At 37.5% G+C, this 12,183-nt stretch overlaps 1 protein-coding gene across 1 annotated transcript in view; it reads left to right on the forward strand.

The window, feature by feature from the left end:
* CPA6 (carboxypeptidase A6) overlaps positions 1–12,183 on the forward strand; it is a 259,455-nt gene that overhangs the window by 209,831 nt on the left and 37,441 nt on the right. The gene's annotated exons all lie outside the window — the stretch shown is intronic.

Here is a 12,183-nt window from a genome sequence, read left to right on the forward strand (position 1 = left end):
GAATTGTGCTGAAAATATAGGGAATTGCAGAGACTAAATGTGGGGCAAGGAGAGGGAATAAAAAAAAAGAGATAACATTGCTAGACCATATAAAAAGGGACCTTGATACTCAAAGGAGGATTTTTAATTAAATTTTGCAGTGAAGTATGTAAATTCTCTTCAGTGCTTCATAACAACCACCATAGGTAATAGTCAGTATAATCTATTTCACTTACTAAGTGTAGGGGCCCAGACAGAGAAAACTGCCCCATCACCCTCAGAAGGTTAACTGAAAATCAGCCTACAAAAGACAGATTAATAGAAGAAAAGAAATAACAAATTTGATTTGAATGTGCATACCAGGAAGGAATCACTTTGGATTATTCATTACCCAATAATCCACTGGGGTACAGATATTTATAAATCCTTCTATATAGGGGAAGGAGAAATGGAGGAAATGTGGCAATTTGAGGGATAATAAATGATTTTTAGGGAAATTCAATGGGCTTGAAGAACATACAATGGCCTGACACAAAGTCTGTTGGGCCCCCACTGCACACAGTGGTTTGTGACAAAAGTCCATCCAAGTGTGTTGGCAGACTTCAGTCTTCCTTCCTGCGATATGAGTTAAATTAATGAAAATTTGGAGAAGGAACCAGAGGTAATTGATTTCTTCTTTGGCAAATCTGGACTTTAGGTAAATAAGGAACTATCAGAGTAAAGCTTCTTCCAGCATCTGCTGGTCTCCAAGGACCTTTAATTTAAAATAATCAGCATGCTAGGGTGCCGTATTTTGGAGTATCAACTTCTGAGCCCCAACATGAGGACTTGTGGAATTGGATCTGCTCTCTCTCAGTCTAAGAGATAATAAGAAAAACCCAGTGTTTTTTCCTGTTCTTACACAGTCACGCAATACAACAGTTCTAAGACCAGATGTGTGGAGGTTTTTCTCCCCACACACACACACAGAACAATTCTGCAGCAGACGCCAGCTGAGTGTCTTAAAATCCAATTCACTTCTGATGCTATCTACCTGGAGGTGGCGTCACATCCCACAGGTTGAGGGCTCTGTCCCACCAGACTGCCCTTCAGTTCAGATGCCTGTCACCAATCCCAGGTTAGACCCATTCTTCTGACCCCCAACCCTGGTTTGACTAATTTGCTAGAGTGGGGCCACAGAACTCAAGGAAACACTTTACTTATGTTTACCCATTTATTATAAAGGATATTACAAAGCATACAGATGAACATCCAGATGGAAGAGATGCATAGGGGAGGGATGGGAGCTTCCGTGCTCTCTCTGGGTGCACCACACTCTAGGTATGTGATGTATTTAGCTATCTGGAAACTCTCTGAACCCAATTCTTTTGAGTTTTTATGAAGGATTCATTACATAGGCATGCTTGATTATCAAGTTGATCACCAACTTGATAATTAAGTTGATTACCAATGGCCAATGGTGATCAATTTAACCTTCAGCCCCTCTCCCTTCCCAAATAGTATATATTTTGGGGAGGGAATATTATATATATATATATATATATGTATATATATATATATATGGAATGGGAGATTTATATTTAATTATATTTATTGCTTTTATTATGTATTATGTAATATATTTTCTTTTTATATATATTTTATATATATATATCTCACAATATCATGATGGGAGTATGATGAAGTGCTGAGACTGGCTTCAGGGTACGGTCAGGGTCAGAACTAATCCACATCAGATTTTCAGAGGCATGGAACTCACAGCAAGAATGTACTGCCTTATAAGAGTGGATTTCTATCACTGAAGATTTAAAGGCAAGATCTGGATAATTTCTGGCTAAGAATGACATGTTACTGGAGTTAAACATCAATTAATTGGTTGAACTAGATTCTTAAGATTCCTGCCACCTCTGTTAGTGATGATTCTAACATACACTAATATAATTTTAAATAAGAACAAATTGAGTACCTTCTATTATGCAAGGTCCTATAAATTGTATCAGAAAGTTCTGAAAGATTTAATGAGTTCACATCCAACTCCCAAGAAATTATTTGGGATTCTGGAGAAATAAAAAGGGAAAAATCTGTTGGCTGATCCTATTTTTCCGCTTTTCAATCAATTTCATATAAAAAGATATATCAATCACCTAATATTTGTGAAAGTTGGTAGAGAAATTTTACAACTGGAAGATCAGTGAGCTAAATTATTATTATTAGTTGTGCTTTTTATAAAAGGAGTTAAGGACATAGAATCCTGGAGATTTAGAAATTTAGATCATAAGGATTTGCTTACTGTTGTTGATACTTGGCTAATGTGTTTTAAGCATTCATTATGTGGCAAGCACGTGATAAATGCTCAGCATGAATTTCTCCTTGATAGATGCTATAATTATCCCTATTTAACTCATGAAGAAACTGAGAAGCTGATGAAGAGTCAGAGAAGTTAAACACTCGCTCAAGATTACCCATTAAGCTAGGATGCAAAGTCAAATCCGACTGACTCCAGTGTCCATTTCTAACCATTAGTCTGACTCCTTCAGGATCAACTGGGCACGAGTGATCGCTGTTAAGCCACTTGGTTAAAAAGGTAAACAATGTATGGCTGGAAAGGAGTAGTTATGGTAACAGAAAAATAATGGGAATGGGACTGTTCTATCCAAAATGAAACAGACAAGAAAAAGTGAGAGATTGGGAACATACTGGGAAGAGGAAGATTCCCCAAGATGCCATCTCTGATCTCAGGCCACCGCATACCATGCAGGTAATTTGAAATTACAAACCCATGTGCTGTCAGACATATAGTTATGAATTCTCCAGGGAGACCTTTTTTTTTCTTCCCAGCCAGAGCTTGGCATCTTCTTGTTTTTCTTGTAGCACACACTTTCATTGAAAGTATCCCACTGTGAGGGGCTCAGGTGTATGTCTGGGTCTTGCTCTTACTCCCTGCATGCTGAGGTCTCAAATCCTGATCTCCTGCCTCTGCCACATGTGGCCAGTGAAACAAGCCGCTAGGTCAGAGATCAGCAGACCCCCCCAGGCATGCCTGCAGCTTTTGCTTTGGCTCTAGCAATTCTCATTCCAGCTCCTTCTTCATGCTAGTACCCTCAGGAACTTTCCTGAGAACTCTGCCATGTATTTAAATTGGTTTCTTAATCATTTAGATGTGTTTGCAGCAGGAACTTTTGTCACAAATCTGCCACAATTCCATCATATTGCTGAAAAACCCAGGTCTCATTTTAGACATTAGAATTAGTGTTGGCCTGACTTCTAGATGATGGTTTAGGGTCTTCTGACATTACCAAAAATTTGTCTAAAACAATCTTACCTACACCTGATCACACAAAACCCATCATTGCCAGGCAACTTTCTTTCTTCTTTGCTGCCTCCTTCAAGTAATAATATTGTAAGAACAATAACATCACAGTTTCAAAATAAAATTATGAAACTTTAAGGCATTATTTCTTATTTTAAATGTTGCCTTTCAAATTCTGTATAACAGTCCTTTTGATATTTTGGGGAGAGCTGACAATGAATGTTGGAACTTAGGAAGGACTGGTTCTTAATGATGTTTCTGATTTTATTATGTGTTTTCCTTTTAAGTTTCTCTTAGAATGAAGTCTGTAGTGCATGTTATGGGTACGGACTCTCTGACCATTCCAGTCCCTTCCTAGTGTGCCTTTCTATACTGCTGAGGCCAAAAAGATAAAAGCTGAATTTCCTAGAACCCGTTAAGCTAGGGATCTGGGTGTGACTTTGGTGCACTCACCTGAGACTTAGAACGTAGAAGAAAGATGGAGGTGGCATGTCTGTCCATGCTGTCCACCACTGCCATCAGGGTGCATGGTGCACCTGAGGCAGCTTTGCCTTCTTGGCTCTTCCCTGAGTGTGCTGCTGCTTCTTCTTAGAAGAGGCAGGAATCCTCTTGGTAACCTGTGTCATGGCTCTTTAAAGTCATCCAAGAAGGCTCAAACTACAATTTCTTTCCCAGTGGCTCCTAAAGACTTTTTTTTTTTTTTGCTCTACAAAAAAATTTTTACTTAAACTAGGCACGGTGGATTCTGTGCCCTTTTGTGAAACCTCCACCAAGATAGAGTCTTTTTTAGAAGCATTTCATTTCTCAGTTTATATCTATTACTTTGGCCAAGAATTCTACTCTTTCAAAAGCTTTATCTGACATTCAGCTCATTTTTTTTCTCTTTATATTCATTCTTGCTATTCTGCCACGTTTTCATATTCCATTGCCATCTACCATGCTAATTTGTCCTTTTAAAATAATGTACCTATTAGAAATATTAGTAGGCTATTATCTTTGTCTCCTTAGCATTACTTAGCTAGAGAATATATTAATTCCTTTCAGCATTCCTCTAACTCATCAACCTCAAACATGTTTTTGCGAACTTCATTCTTTCCAGCATAGAAGACCACAGGCTAAACTGAAAATCCTTTGTTTCTAAGATTTAAAGGAAATACAAAAAGCTTTCATTTTCTTCTTTTCCTGTTCAAATGTATTTTTCAGCTAATACAGCACTAAAAAGAGCTAGTCTGTTTTATCTTTTGTAGAGTCACTCTTAAACTCTTTTTTCCTACTCTAGATACTGATTATATGCAAAAATCATTTCATCTCCCTGTTTTATATTTCATGTTGCTTATGCATGACATGCCCAAATGCTTTTTAAAATGAACTTTCTGTAATCACAGATTATAAATAATGCTTGGAACTAATTTGTGTGTATGTGTGTGTGTGTACACAAAATGGTATATTTTTTTTATTTCTCTGATAATTCTTGTGGGTAAATATGGAAGAATTTGCATTCGAAGAGCAATCTCTAGGTTATTTATAACACCCATTCCAACATCATAAACAAATACTTTCGTTGAAATTTTTGATAATGATGTTACAAACAAAATTTTAAAACCTTTACAAACAGGTTGGTTTCGTAAGTCACTGAAGTAAGCAGCATATGAAAATGGTATTTTGCAAGGAAGCATGGAGGAGGTGGCAGAATCATTCCCTTGGCTCTTGGGACACTGAGCTACTGATTTTTCATTTGATACTGATTTTTAAGTCTAGTAATTTTATTGCACCTGTTTCAGCAGGTAACATTGCCATGCTGCTCAATCTTTAGGAGGACTCCTGTCTTCCCTGGGCATATGAATAAGGTTTTTACAAAGCTTTTATCTAATTCTGTTTCCATGTTCTGGTTGCTTTTCAATATTATTGTATTTCTGATTTCACTGGAAACAAAATACATCTCTCTGATAATTTTCCTCCAGCTATATCATTTGTATTTGAGAACTCATGCTATTTTTTTATTTTCATAAATTTAATGCATATCTAACTGCTTTGATTTTTGGATCTTTGCTACAGTTTTTAATATCTCATAAGCATTATAGCATTATTTTCCTTCTGGGTCACTAATGCTATTAAATATTTTCCTTGTTTTCAGTTCCCAATTCCCTTTCAATTTATTATACATGATTGTTTTTAATCCAAACCCCTTTTGAAGTAACTTTTCTGTTATTAAAACAATCTCTTTTGAATGCTATTTTTACATGCATTATATAGGCAAATAATGATATTCTTTTTATCTACTACTTTTTATAATTGTTCAAAAAGCTATGATATGCTGAAGAATGACTACAGACAGATGGGCAGTCACCTTGCCTTTATACTGTCTTCCAGGATAGCATTTCCCAAACTGCACAAAACCCTAATGAATTTTAAAACTCTAGTGGACCAGAAGGAATGAGAAGATGCCCAAAAAAATAACCAATGTTAATGATAGAAGTATTTTTAAAATGTTAAAAAAAAAAAGTTTTCTTTTTTTTACAAAGTAAGGAAAAAAACAAACACATTCCATATAGTTGTCACCTCAGAGGTTATCAAATGCATGACTGAATTTCGTCATTTATTGAACTAGTATTTATTGAGCTGGTTATTGGGAAAACAGCAATGAATGAAGCAAAGAAAGTCAGATCGTGAAACATGCTCTGAAGAAAAGTGTAACACCAGGAAAGACATAGAGTGGCAAGGATGGGGTGGGTTGACTATTTTAGGTAACCTAAGGAAGCCCACTCTGATAAAATGACACTTGAGGAGGGAAGAGGTCTGGGGAAAGAGACGTGCAAGTAGAAGAAATAATAGTGTAAAGGCCTTGTGTTGGGAGCATCTCTGTTGTGTTAAAGGAAGAGAAAGGAGGACGTCATGGCTGGAGCAGAAGAGGAAGGGACAGAGGAGTAGCAGATGAGTCAGAGAAGTAGCCAAGGACAAGACGATGTGTGTCATAGGAAGGACTTTGGATTTTGCTCTGAATGGGATGGGAAACCCATGGAGCAACATGACCTTACTTTTTAAGAGAATCATTCTGGCTGCTGCAGTCTGTCAACGGAAAAAAGCCAAACTCTGTAAAATAATTTTAAAGAGATTTATTCTGAGCCAAACTTGAGGACCATGACCCAGAGCCACTGCCAAGAGGCCTTGAGCTAGTGGACTCGCTGTGGCTGGGTTACAGTTTGGTTTTATACATTTCAGGGAGACAGGGGTTACAGGTAAAGTCATAAATCAATGCTCAGGAGGCATACATTGGTTTGGCCCAGTATTGATCAAGGAAACAGATTCTAATTTTCTTCTTCAACTGTATTTTTTTCCACCTATCTATGTGCAAATGACAGTTAAAAACATTATTTTTGACAATCTAACTTGGACCTATTGATATTCTTGTAATTTAATTTACACCATAGTTCTGTGTGTTGAGAGAGAGAGAGAGAAGGAATAAAATTTGAAGGATATGGGAAAATAGGCAATATTATACATTGCTTCAGAGAGTGTGAAATGGTGCAACTTCTACAGAAGGATATTTGGCAATATCCATAAAAAAATAATATATGTGCCTTTTAACTGTGTAATTAAGAAATGCTTTTAGGAATTTATTCTATGGCTATTTTCACATATGTGAGAAATAATATATGTACAAGGATATTCATTGCAGCACTCTACATATTAGTAAAAGACTGGAAGCATTAGAAATGCCCATCAACAGATGATTAGTTAAGAATATTAGGCTCCAATTATACAGTAAAATGCTATATAGCCAGAATGAGACAGCTATTTTATGTACTGATATGAGAAAATCTCCAGAATTATACACACACAGTTGAACAAAGCAAGGTAAGACCAATATATATATATATATATTTTTTTTTTAAACTACTGCTATTTTTATAGAAAAGATTTTTTCACAGATGGATACAATGAAACTGGCTTTTTGCTTAAAAATACATAAGACTATCCCTGGTAATTCTAGAGATATTCAGTAAATAAAGAAAAAGGAGTAAAAATGATTACTTCTGGGAAAAAGAAATGGGGGACTAGACAGACAAAGAAGAGAGCAAATTGCATGGCAAAACCATGTTGTGTTCATTGGCCGTTCAAAAAAATTAAAAACGGTAAAAATGAGTTGACATTCTTTTTTGAAAAAACTGTAAATAAAATTTTAACTAAAATCAGGCTCCAGAATTCACTATCACTATTCAAAACACTCCTTCTCTCTTCATATTAGCGTTTGTTATTCAGCCTAATTCATTTGTATTAGTAAAACATGGAATAGGGGCAAAAAGAGACACTCATGGGCCTGTAAAGAAATCATAGTAGACTCCTTCCACCACCCTTCCTCCCTGCCTCACTCACCACCCCCACCAAACGGAAACAGAGTTCCCACGTCATTACTTATGATCTAATCTAATAAATACCACCTGCACTGCCCCTATACCTCTGGCTTCTGGCCTCTGGCCTGCCCCATCACCTCTCCTGGTACTTCCCTAGAGGCATTGACTGAAACAGATGAGAGAAAGTTAACAGTTGTACACTGACTCAAAACATTTTACAAAACCATATTGTTTTATTATGTAGATAAATAGAGCACATATATCACCAAAAATAATGTACCATATTTCATTAGAATGCAATATATTTGTTTTATTACACTGACATCTATTTAAAATGATGTTCTGGCATGTCATGCTAGCCTGCATAATTCTGAGAGAAAGATTCCAGAACAGCCTTCCAGCAAGTTCCACAATTTAAAAAAAAAAAAAAAATTGCACTAATTAATTTTATTCATCACCCCTAGAATAGGAAGATACATACATACATTGGCAACAACCAAAGACAAAGTAATAATATGATTCAACACTATTGATTCCCTTCCCTTATTATTCATTCGTATTCCACAGTTATCTCTCTCTTTATTTGCACATATTTTAAGGGTATGCCATAACGCTAGAAAACAGCATCATTGTTCAGGCTCTTGTGCAATCTCTTATCTTTTATTATAACCTTAAATTATAATAACTGACCTTAAAATATAAAATGCAAATGGTATTTTGATGTGATGGACTAAGAGGGACCTTGCTGTGGGGCAGATTGATTCACTCAATAAACATTTATTGAGTCCCTGCTATGAGCAAAGCACAATGCCAGGCCAACAGGAATGACATTCAGTTCCTGTTCTTAGGAACTAGCAGTCCAGAGAGGCAGACTGGCATACAAACCACCAGCTGTGATGTGAGGCAAAGTGAAAGCTGATAAGTAGAGTCATGAGGGTCATACTCCAAGAGGAAAGTGAGAGTGGGAAAGCTGTAGACAGGTGGATTTTTTCCCCAGGAGTTTTTTTTTTTTTTTTTTTTTAGAGGACTTTTTGATTCACAGCAAAATTGAGAGGAAGGTACAGAGATTGTCCATATACCATTTGCCCCACATGTTCATAGCCTTCCCTATCATCAACATCCCCCACCAGGGTAGGGCATTTATTACGGCGGATGAACCTACATTGACACATCATTGTTCAAAGTTCATAATTTACATTGGAGTTCACGCTTGGTGTGGTACATTCCATGGGTTTGGTCAAATATATAATGATATATATCTGTCATTACAGTATCATACAGAGCATTCACTACCTTAAAACTCCTGTGTTTTCTCCCTACTCATCCCTCCCTCCCTCCCACCCCTGGAAACTACTCATCTTTTTTACTGTCTCCAGAGTTTTGCCTTTTCCAGAATGTCATCTAGTTGGATCATACAGTATGTTGCCTTTTCAGATTGGCTTCTTTCACTTAGTAACACACATTTAAGTTTCCTTCTTGTGTTTTTATGGCTTGATAGTTCATTTCTCTTTGGTGTGGAACAATATTCCATTTTCTGGACATACCACAGTTCATTCATCCATTCACCTACCGCAGGACATCTTGGTTGCTTCCAAATTGTGGCAATTGTGAATAAAGCTGCTATAAACATCCATGTACATGTCTTATATGGATATAAGTTTTCAACTCCTTTAAATAAATTCCAAGGAGCATAACTGCTGGGTCATATAGTAAGAGTATGTTTAGTTTTTTTATACAATTGCCAAACTGTTTTTCAAAGTGACTATACAATTTTGTATTCCCACCAGCAATGAATGAGAGTTCCTGTTTCTCCACATTCTCACCAGCATTTGGTGTTGTCAGTGTTCTGGACTTGGGCCATTCTAACAGTTGTATAGTGGTATCTTGTTGTTTTAATTGGAATTTCCCTGATGACATATGATGTGGAGCATCTTTTCATATGCTTATTTGCATCTGTGTATCTTCTTTGCTGGGGTGTCTATTAAGGTCTTTGGCCCATTTTTTAATCAAGTTGTTTGTTTTCTTATTATTGAGTTTTAAAAGTTCTTTGTATATTTTGGATAATGGTACTTTATCAGATGTGTCTTTTGCAAATGTTATCTCCCAGTCTGTGGCCTGTCTTCTCAATCTCTTGACATCATCTTTCACAAAAAAGTTTTTAGTTTTAATCAAGTCCAACTTATCTGTTGTTTCCTTCATGGATGATGCCTTTGGTGTTGTATCTAAAAAGCCATTGTCATAGCTAACATCATCTAGGTTTCCTCTTATTTTATCTTCTAGGAGTTTTATAGTTTTGCTTTTCACATTTAGGTCTGTGATCCATTTGGAGTGAATTTTTGTGAAGGGTGTAAAGTCAGTGTCTAGATTCCTTTTGTTGTATCTGGATGTCCAGTTGTTCCAGCGCCATTTGTTAAAAAGGCTATCTCTGTTCCATTGTATTGCCTGACAAGGAGCTTTTGAGCTGAGCCTTCCAGGCATGGAAGCTCTTTTGATAGGTTTTAAGAGAGGAGACAGAGAATCTGAGCTGAAGGAATATGAGCAAAGGCAAAGAGGTGTAGGAGGGAATGACAGAGCCAGAACGGGCAAGTGAGGGCTGAGGGTGTTTGTGGAGTGAATATAAGAGAACAAGTGCCTAGAAATGTCCAATGAACAGGTACTCGCACACCATGCTGAAGAGTCGGTACTGATGTTATTGTCTAGGAAGAGCTGAAGGGTTTGGCAGAAGGGGAGACTAGCATGATCTATTTGTGTTTTAAAGAAGCACTCTTGTAGCAGTATAAAGGATGCATTGAAGTGTGAGGTGGTAGGAGACCAGTTGAAAGGCCATGATGTTGTCAGGTGAGAGGTGACAAATACCAAAACTAGGATAGAGGCAGAGAGGAAGGAAAGGAGGAAACACTGGAATGGTAAAGCCATAGAACATGGCAGCTGATGGAGGAGGGGAGGAGGGATGGGCTCACTGTGGAGTTGAAGAAGATGCCAAGAGCTTTAGCAAAAAAATAAAATAGTTCCCCATATATCCAGTTAAAGGGTTTTGACCAAAACTCAAGGAATATTAATAGAAAAAAATATATATATATATTTTTTTTGCAGGGGAGATATTTGCTAGTCTGAATCACACTAATACATTCATTTATTTAACAAATATTTTAAGGGCAGTATGCCAGGCACAGGAGATACAAACATGAAAAACACATAATACCTGCCTGCAAGATTGACGGCTTACTAAAAATGCCCTTATATTATATTATGATAAATGCTGTGTAGAGATAAATAAAGGGTGCATGTAAGAATTCATTAGTGTCCTGTTGCTGCTGTAACAAATTACCACAGACGTGGTGGCTTAAAATAAGACAAATGTATTCATTCACCATTCTGGAGGCCAGAAGTCCAAAATGGGTTCCTCCAGGCTGGAGGCGTGGCAAGGCCATGCTCCCTCAGGAGGCTCTAGGGGAGATTCGTTTCCTTGCCTTTTCCAGATTCTAGAGGCCACCTCCATTCCCTGCCTTGGAAGCTCTTCCTCTATCATCAACGCCTGTGGCGTGTCACCTTCTCCCTCTGAATCTGCCTTCCTCCGCTCTGTCACTTAGCCTGTCGTAGTCAAATCTCCCTTTTATAAGGGTACTTAGGATTACATTTAGTGCCTGTCAGATAATCCAGAATAATCTCCCCATCTCAAGATCCTTAATTTATCACATCCACAAAGGCCCTTTCCCTTATCAGGTAACATTCTGAGTTTCTGTGGGTTAGGACCTGGTGCTTTTGAGGGGCCATTACTCAGAGTACAGAGGGAAGATCCCCTGATCCACCTCCTTCATCTTGAAGGCTGTGGTGAGCCATTGCAAAGTTTTAAGCAGAGGAATTACACAGTAAGATTTTCATTTAGTAAAATTAATTTGGAGCTTCTGAGGATACAGATTGAAGAAGAAACTGGAGTCAGTAGACCCCTACAATAACTTAAGAAAGGTTTGACTAAAATGATGAGAGTTGGGTTGAGTGTATTGAAGGAAAATTAAGTAAAATGGCAGCAACAGTTCTTTGCAAATTGTTGAATGCAGTGGATGATTTCTGGTTTGGGCAATCAAGTACAATACACCAAGATTTTTAATACAAGAGGAGAAGCAGATTTGGGAGGGGGTCATAGAACATTGAGCAGAGAAGGAAATTCTATCTAAGGAAAAGTACATCCTGAGAATTAAATAGTTTGCTTGCAAAATAAGTTTTAGCATGTGGTCCATCCTTGGAGACTGCCTATAAGAACAGACATAGAATAAATGCTGGCGTGGTTGCGGAGAGAGAGGAACACTTCTACACTGCTGGTGGGACTGCAAACTAGTTCAACCTCTGTGGAAAGCAATATGGAGATACCTTAAAGCGATACAAGTGAATCTACCATTTGATCCAGCAATCCCATTGCTGGGCATCTACCCAAATGATCCAGTGACACTCTACAAAAAAGACACCTGCACTCGAATGTTTATAGCAGCACAATTCATAATTGCAAGGCTGTGGAAACAGCCCAAGTGCCCATCCATCCAAGAA

This window comes from Microcebus murinus, chromosome 7 (genome assembly GCF_040939455.1).
Source record: "Microcebus murinus isolate Inina chromosome 7, M.murinus_Inina_mat1.0, whole genome shotgun sequence".
NCBI lineage: Eukaryota > Metazoa > Chordata > Mammalia > Primates > Cheirogaleidae > Microcebus > Microcebus murinus.